Raw genomic sequence first — 8,936 nt, 5'->3', positions numbered from 1 at the left:
GTTCGCATAATCGACAAAAATTATAGAATTAATTTTATCACTACAAAATTTAAAAATTTGTTATAATTTTATTTTTTTTTATAATTTTGTTTGTTATATATTTGACATAAAAATATTAACAGATGACTAGATAAATAACTTTGTGCTGAAATGCTTAGTTTATATAGTATGATATTGAGGGTTTAATCCTTAAAAATACTAATAATAATATATGTAATTTATAATCAGTGTTATAATTAGTGTTGAACACAAAAAAGTAATTTTTCTTGCAAATACAATAAAAGTGTTATTGCTATTATGCACTTTTCAACGCGCTTTCCCCTGAATACCTCTTAATCGAATTTGAGTTCTCATTTATTATTTCATACATTTCATAAATATAAAGGTTTTTTCATTTGTTTCTAAAAACTCGTATTGTCACTTTTAGTCCCTGGCAAAATGTCAACCCCTATTAATGAGGTTCTCCATTAACGCACGATCTGTGCTCTGGCATTTTAAGGGGGTGAGTAAGGGCGCTTCAATAATTGCATCATTTATCAAGTTAAGCAAATCAACAAAAAGAAAGTTTTAAAGACGAAACCATCGAACATGGTTGACTCATTAATTTAAAGCCAACCCCCTGCTGCTGCTGCTTCCCATAAGACCATAATAATAATCGACATTAATCAGTCAGAGATTATCGATAAGTGAGTTTAGGCAACGCTTAAGAGGGTTGCCACTGTCAGCAGGCAGCAGTTCAGCTGCGTTTAAGTTGCGTGTTTACCTTCTTCGGGCCTAACCGCCTAATTGATTACGCCCCAAAGTCAAGTCCGCGTCTTTATCATCATCAACATCTCGGGCATCATCAGCATCGGCTCCTCCATTGCGAACATCTTCAAAAAAACTGAATCCAAATCACGTGCATTCTGGAAGCTGTTCTTGCTCATTGTTACCCTCTCTCTCTCTGCATGCGATGTCTGCCTCGATAAGAGGCTCTACGTCTTCTTTTCCCTTTCTCCATACACCACTCTCCCCTTCATCATTCCTCTATAGTCGAGTCGAGTCTGGGCTCCCCAATGATTATTTTGACTGTGATTTTTATCGCACGTCGGCTTTTGATGTTCGTCTTTTGCTGCGACTTCAACTTGAGACTTTGTCTTGTTCTTGTTGTGTTCAGTGAACATACCATATTTTATATTCATATTTTATTTATTTAAATTTCAATGTGGATGTGAATGTGAAAATATTCAATGCATATTCGTATTTGCATTTGATTTGGGAATTTGTTTTTCCAGCACGAAAATATTGAGATCTTATCGTAGTTTATTAAAAGATTTCTTATCTATAATGCAAATGTCATCTAGATTTGGTTGTTTATTCTCTGCTTGGCTGCTGCTGTTTTGGCTGTGGATTTGGTTAGGGATTGGTATTAGTAACATACATATAATATATAGTTTTCTATGTATGTATGTAGCTGGCTTGGGTTGGGTTTATTTATTCAGCACGCATCCGAATTTTCATTCGTTTCCGAGTCATCTGTTATCCACTTGAAACTCTATCAATGCGCTGGACCAACTAATTCTTGTCGTTGCTCAGCTCTGCTCTACTCGGTTCGGCTCAGCTTGACCCACAAATCCATGCTCAAGCCCAAAACAAACAAGCATAAATCACCAGCAAAACACACACACACACACATACACATGACAGTCACAGCATGGTATAAAAACTGAAACGAAACGGGTCTTAAATTTAAAAGCAATCTGCCAGAGAGATGCCTCTCAATGCTTCAGCTGCTATTATTGTTGTAGCTGTTGCTGTTGCTGTTGTTGTGTGGCCTTTGGCCAATTTTCTTATTAAAAAACAACAGAGTCGAAATGTTTACCAAACAGAATTCTCGACTCCTCGCACTTTGGCCTAAACTGTAAATAGAGCGGCCAGTGAAAGTGCCGACAGCCCGCACTGCAAGAATGCGAATGCGAATGAACATGAGAATGAGAATGAGAATGGGAATAGGAATAAGCATGAGCATGAGGTTCACGCAAGGACACAAATCCCATCGCCACATGCTGAGTCTGTGTCTATGCTGCTATCCCTGGTCTGGTGTCGGAGTACACAGTCCGCATCCATTGTCCGACCATCGAAATTGAACCACCCCCCACGAAAGGAAAACGTTTTGTTCGAGGCAAGCCGAAAAAAGTCGGAGAAAGGAAAAAAATGGCATTGCTAAACCCATTAAATGTGACTCACAAAAGGAAAGCAAACACAAAAAAATAAAAATGAAAGGAAGTTTGTGGTATTACCCATTTGAACGACGAGTTAATACCCTATTCTATATCAATTTCGTTTGACGCATTCCAATAAACCATGATTAAGGGCATCGCAATTCATTTCCTACAAACTGTTTTTTTATTCAAATGAATAGTAATTACTAACTGCTTGAACAAAAGATATCTCACATACTTGGGAGTTAATAATACCCCATAAGGATTTAATGATGGGTACTAACAGAAACAAGAAAACATGCCACTAGTATTTGCTTGTCTTGCACTATTCCTTGTTTATCCTTTGCTCTGGCTTTCACTTTCCTTGAAGACAGCGACTGCTACTCGTAGTATTTTTTATCCACCGCCTCCGCTTGACACCCGCCGAAGCTGGGCATAACTATTTGGACATGGCGACTGATTAGTGGGGGCCCAAATGGAACGGAATATCAACTAAACTAAACCAAACCAATTTGCTGGCATCTAACGAAACCTTAATCGAAAATTGAATGGCATGTTCAGAGACCAGAATTGGTTGTTCTGTGCTGTCCTGTCCTGTCCTGTGCTGCTCTGAGCTGTCTGCAAACAACAACTAAGAGCACAAACATCAATCAGGCCTCAAGTTTTTCTGACTTTCGAGAGAAGGCGGCACACACACCTCTGCGACATGCTCATCGTCGACTCCGTCTTGAGCATTCTTTTGGACACACGCCAAGTGCATAGCTTCCATCCAGCATACAGCTACAGAACGCAGCATCCAACTCCTGCTCCTCCATTTACCTTTGTGCTCCCACATGATTTAGTACAACATTTCCTTCGTTCTTTTCCCCTTTCGTCTCTCACGGTAGCTGTTGCCATGTTTGACTTGATTTCGTCTAAATTGAGTTCAGTATCAACAGAAAATACTTCCGTTTCCTTCCCTGGCAGTCTAGCAGTCTGGCAGTCTGGCAGTCTGTCAGTGTCTCTTCACTGCTCTTCTCTTCTGTTATGCTCTGTTCTGTTCTCCTCTAACTTCCCCTTTCGCATCTTCAGTCAGTTTGTTGTGTACCTTTGCTTGATTTTGCGTTCTATTTTTGAAACTACCAAAGTAACCCATCCAACAAGTCCATTCCATTCCCTTCCCTTCCCGTTCCGTTCCCTTGGCCCAATTCTGTCCGACTTTCACTCCCACTTCGGTGTTGGACTGTGTGTTTACTTTGCCAGCAAACTCATTCGCATCCTTGTCCTCACTTCCCCTCCAGATCCTGCGCACCTCTGTTGCTGCTCTTGGAGTTGGTGTTGGTCCTGATGCTAGTCGCTTCGTTGAGGTGTTTGCTTTATTTTGAATGCTTTTTATGTTCAATTTGTTTCAATTTAATGTTGTTTTGCCAGAGATCAGCCAGGACGCGTTATATTTTGCATGCATTTCAGATGTTCTGATGTTCAGATGTTCAGATGTGCGCACCTTCTTCCATGATAAATGGCATTAAAGGATTTGCGTGAATAACCAAGTCTGAGCTGCCACTGGATAGTTGCCAAGGCGAACGAGTTGGCAAAGTTTCTCCGGTTGAGAGCAAACTTGCTGCCAGCTTTTCTTGTTAGATTATGGCCTGGAAGTAATGCTCAACGTGGTTCATTCTTCTTGAAGACTCGAATTAAATGCATTATTAATTTTACGTCTTAAGTCACCGGCTAAAAGTGGTTCGGTGTGCTAAATTTCTGTATTAACTAAATGCGCATGTAATAATAAAGTATAAAATTATCTGCTGAAATAAATTTCTAATAATGTAATTGGTTCGAGAAATCATTGAAGTTGTTTATTATTTGTAAATACGAAAATTACATCCACAACATTTTAAAATCAAAGCATTAACGAATACTCTAAACATAATGGATTACTTAAAATTAGAATACAATTTTTACTTCCAAGTCTGCGACGTGTTGTTTTGTCGCCAGCAAGGTAAATATTAGCTTGCAATAGAGTTTCGTCTACTTACCTGGAAGCTCATTATAGGTAGACTTTTTCACGTGAATTTTCGACTCGATTTCAGTGGAATAGCGGCGCCAGGTGCACCAAATAAAGAGTTGGCCAACCGTTTCCACATAAAATCAACGAACATTTTCACTTATTAACAACAATGAATGCTCGCCATAAAAAAGAGGAAAATAATACTAGCATTCAATATTTGAATAAAGCAAAATGAAAATGTGACTGTGACTATTTCGAATGAAACATTAAAATTCCATTAGCGGATGCGTTGCACATAAATTTTTTGGAGCTCCGCTATCTCGATGGAGTCGTGGTGGGGAGCTTATCGATGGAGGCCGCGGCAAATGGCCAGAAATTATGCATTTAGTTTAGCTTTAATTGCAGCGCACTGTATTTATTTAGTCAGATAGAGCAGCAAACTGAACTGAACTGAACGGAACGGATCAGAGAAGTGGGGAACTTCAGTCTACGGCTCGCGATAATCGAAAATAATTTATAGAAAATAAATATTTCCACACAATGCGCCGCCCTCGACGATGGGAAAACAACTTGAACACTGCTTCGTTTCCTCAATTTTCCAACCATTGCGCAGTTGTTTATTTAAGTTGTCATTAGAATCGCTGCTCCAGCTACAGCTACAGCTACAGCTTCGACTTCCAGCTAGTCAGTCCGTCAGTCCGTTTGTACGCAAGTCGACGGCATATAAACTTTTTTAAATTATCACCGAGGCGCACTGCAAGTGTGCGAGGGAGTCGGTGGCAGGGGCAGCCCATTGGGGCGCGTTCAACCGGCTGCCACTTGAGAAACTACCGAGCCGGTTCGCTTCGGGTCGGGTCGAGCGTCGAGCGTCGAGTAGCGTCATTCGCGTACGTGGAAATCGCACGGCCATGTGAAATGGAAATCCAGCCTTGCCCCTTGGCTCGCCCCCAAGCTCATCAGTGTGTCGTCAGCAGCCTCTGCATGTTGCACGGAAATAAATGCTGCATGGTACAAAAAAATGCACAAATAAGAAGAGTTCCCCTGGCTGCCCTTCGTTTCTACCACTAGGGACGGGTCTTCATCGTCATTTTCATCTTCAACTTCGTCTGGGTCTGGGTCTAGAGTTTGGAGTTGGAGTTGGAGCTGTTGGCGCCCGTACAACCGGAAATGCAAGACAGTATTTTGCTTAAGGAATTGAACTGTTTATTGAAAATGCCTGGGAAATGTTGCAAAAATATACACAGAAGTAAATAAATTGAGTGTATAACAACTGCGCATACACCCAGCAAATTGTAATGTATCGAATAGGTAATTTATCAGTATCAGATTTCTATATGTTTATTGAGATTGTATTCTTGCTTCTAAGATTATTCAAAAATCTGTAGATGACTGATTAGATTGTAATGCGTACTTTATTTATAAAATTGATTTATTATTACTTGAAAATAATTAAAATTAAAATACGTGCTAAAATATCCTTATCCCTCTAATACCTTAAGACATATAATTTGTATTATCTGGAATATATACACGAGGTTTAAGCTCTACAAAGAGTTCTATACATTAATACCTATCTCAATTATATTTTCCCTATATTTTTATTGATTTTCTTAACTTGAATCACAGCATTATATATATATATACATAGAGTATTAATGCTTCGACTATGTGAAGAGGAATACAGCTTATTGGCTTCTGGATTGGTTTGCAAGTCAGTCAAAAAGACAGCACACATCGACTTGCAATTATGTGTACAATTAAATGCGAGTATATATTACAGTGGCGTGCAAGTGTGAGTACATGTTTACAACTACTGACTTTGGGTTCGCATAAAAGTTAGTAAAGTAAATGAGTCCAAATTTTTGTGATTATTCTTTGAATATTTATTAACAAAATCTTATACAAAATATACCAAAAAATCTTTTGGTTTATTTACGAAATAAAACAAAAAACTCGCATGTACTCAGTTATGCTCATTTTGAACACTTTTCACCAAACGTTTTATACCCGCTACCCATAGGGTAGAAGGGTATTATAACTTTGTGCCGACAGGAAATGTATGTAACAGGGAGAAGGAGGCATCTCCGACCCTATAAAGTATATATATTCTTGATCAGCGTCAACAGCCGAGACGATATAGCCATGTCCGTCTGTCCGTCTGTCCGTCTGTCCGTCTGTGTGTCTGTCCGTCTGTCCGTATGAACACCTAGATCTCAGAGACTATAAGAGATAGAGCTATAATTTTTTCGACAGCATTTGTTATGTTTGCACGCAGATCAAGTTTGTTTCAAATTTTTGCCACGCCCACTTCCGCCCCCGCAAATCAAAAAAAACGAATAACAAGCGTAATTTTAAAGCTAATGTTGTGCATTTTGATATATATAATAATAACTATAGTAGTTATGATTCCTGAAAATTTGGTTGCGATCAGATAAAAATTGTCGAAGTTATTAAAGAAATACTTTTGTATGGGCAAAAACGCCTTCTTACTAGGGGTCTGAGTTGCTTTGTCTGACAATCTGGTATATTGAGCCGTCCATGGTATATTTTGAACGCGGTACTATATCGATATACCACAAATACCATTTGGTATATTTTTAGTATATTTGCAGTATATTTGGTATATTTTGAGAATAATACCGCAAAATATATTGGCCTTAATCAAATTTAGCGGGTATCTCACAGTCGAGTACGCTCGACTGTACACTTGTTTTTTAATATCAAAGCAGTGACACAAATTTGGTAATATTTATTTACGAGCAGATGTGCTGGTACTGATTGGCACATATGCATAAATCGCAAATATGGGTTTGCAAAATCGTATATTTTAGGGGGCATTAGCAGTTCCTTGTACGTGCCCTATAACGACTCTTCTATAAAACATTGGACGACTGGAAAATAGTTATATGGTCTTATGGAACGAAATTCAATCGATTCCAGTCGGATTGTAAACAATATTGTTTGAAGAAGCCTGAAGAGTTGCTATAGGGACGCCACGTGGAACTGCGTAGGTATCATGGCCTGAGCTGTTCCTTGTTGAGCGTTGAACCAATTATGAAAATAGATGATACTATGCAAAGAAGACTTTCCAGATATTTTGCAAACCCATATTTGCGATTTTGTTGACAAATGGGAAGAGACATCCCATTTCAACAAGATGGAGGTCCAAAACACATGTCCAAAATCTTCAAGGAAGATCGCAAAACAACATTTTAAGTTAAAGAGGCAGCACAGAGTCCTGATCTCAATCCGATCGAAAATTTGTGGTCGATAATGAGAAAATGAGACTCTACGAATCAGTACCAGCAAGTTAGCGCAAGATACGGTCCAGCACGAATGGAGAGCTATTCGTAAATAAATTAGAAAATATACCGAATTAATAAATATCACAATTACAAATATCGGTCTTTGGACCAAATATTAAAAAAAAACGTTTGGTGAAAAGTGTTCAAAATGAGCATAACTGAGTACATGCGAGTTTTTTTTGTTTTTTATTTCGTAAATAAACCAAAAAGATTTTTTTGGTATATTTTGTATAAGATTTTGTTAATAAATATTCAAAGAATAATCACAAAAATTTGGACTCATTTACTTTACTAATAACTTTTTTATGCGAACCCAAAGTCAGTAGTTGCAAACATGTACTCACACTTGCACGCCACTGTATATGTGTGTATGTATATGAGCAGTACATATGTCAGCTGCATGGAATAGATATCAATATGTTGTCAGATTTTCTGCAACTTCACACACACACACATGCAGTGACACAAGAGCAGATGTGTGGCACATATGCATAAACATATCGTATATTTTAGGGGGCATTAGCAAGTAATAAGTATAAACAAACTATGTGCTTAAGCAAACTGTTTACAATGGCTGCTGGCTCGTATATCACATGAGTCCTTTTGGCTCCTCGGCTCCTCGAGGACGAAGTCAACGCAACAGGCAACAGGCAGCCAGCAGCCAGCAGCCAGCAACGGTAAATGTAACTTTAAAGCCGCTTAAGGCTATAACCAAATGCCATGGCAAACGAAGCAGGTCAAGTCACAAACACAAGGATTACCGCAGGCAGCATCAGCAAGGCAGCAGCAGGTGCCGCCCTCTCTCAGGGACACAACAATAACAAGGAGTCGAGTCAAGACTGACTGTCTGCGACAGAAAGAGAGAGGGAGCAAGAGAGAGGGAAAGAGAGAGAGAGAGCGAGAGAGGGAAAGCTGTGAAACACAATGGCCAACACGAAAGGCAATAGCAAAAGCGATTCTGTCAAAATATTTACGATATAGCTCCGAGAATGGCTGTTAAAGTGTAAGGACACACTCACACACACACACACCCACATGCAGGACATGTGTTGTCGAATCAGCCACACATACACATGCACTCACACATATGGACTGCCTCACCTACTTAGCGCACTTTTCGCAGTTTCCACATAAGATATATATAGGCTCATCTTGCCATTATCCTGTGTGAATGGCTGCCCATGTGTGCGTGTGTGTGTGTGTGCGGCCAAGGACACCAGCCACAGCAAAATTGATTCGTCTTCTTGCTTTGGGCGTAGGCGCTAACCAACTTTATCCTCTTAGCGTCTTTCAGGCCAGGCCCAAAAAAAACATTGTCATGTAAAATTAAAATTTATGGCTAATTTGTGTGACCGAAACAATGTCCCGTCTCTCTCACTCGCTCTCCCTCTCTATCTCCATCTCCTTCTCTTTCTCTGCGTCTCTTGGTATTTGGATATCTTA

General features: G+C 39.3%; 1 long non-coding RNA gene across 1 annotated transcript; it reads left to right on the top strand.

The window, feature by feature from the left end:
• The first annotated feature begins 4,054 nt into the window (after nucleotides 1–4,054).
• Nucleotides 4,055–4,488, top strand: LOC133850525 (uncharacterized). Its single transcript, XR_009895646.1, has 2 exons — nucleotides 4,055–4,179; nucleotides 4,234–4,488. It is a non-coding gene; the product is annotated as an uncharacterized LOC133850525 (long non-coding RNA).
• The last annotated feature ends 4,448 nt before the right edge of the window (nucleotides 4,489–8,936 follow it).

This window comes from Drosophila sulfurigaster, chromosome 2L (assembly GCF_023558435.1).
Source record: "Drosophila sulfurigaster albostrigata strain 15112-1811.04 chromosome 2L, ASM2355843v2, whole genome shotgun sequence".
NCBI lineage: Eukaryota > Metazoa > Arthropoda > Insecta > Diptera > Drosophilidae > Drosophila > Drosophila sulfurigaster.
The sequence above is the reverse complement of the archived record's forward strand: the minus strand, read 5'-3'. Positions and strand labels throughout refer to the sequence as shown.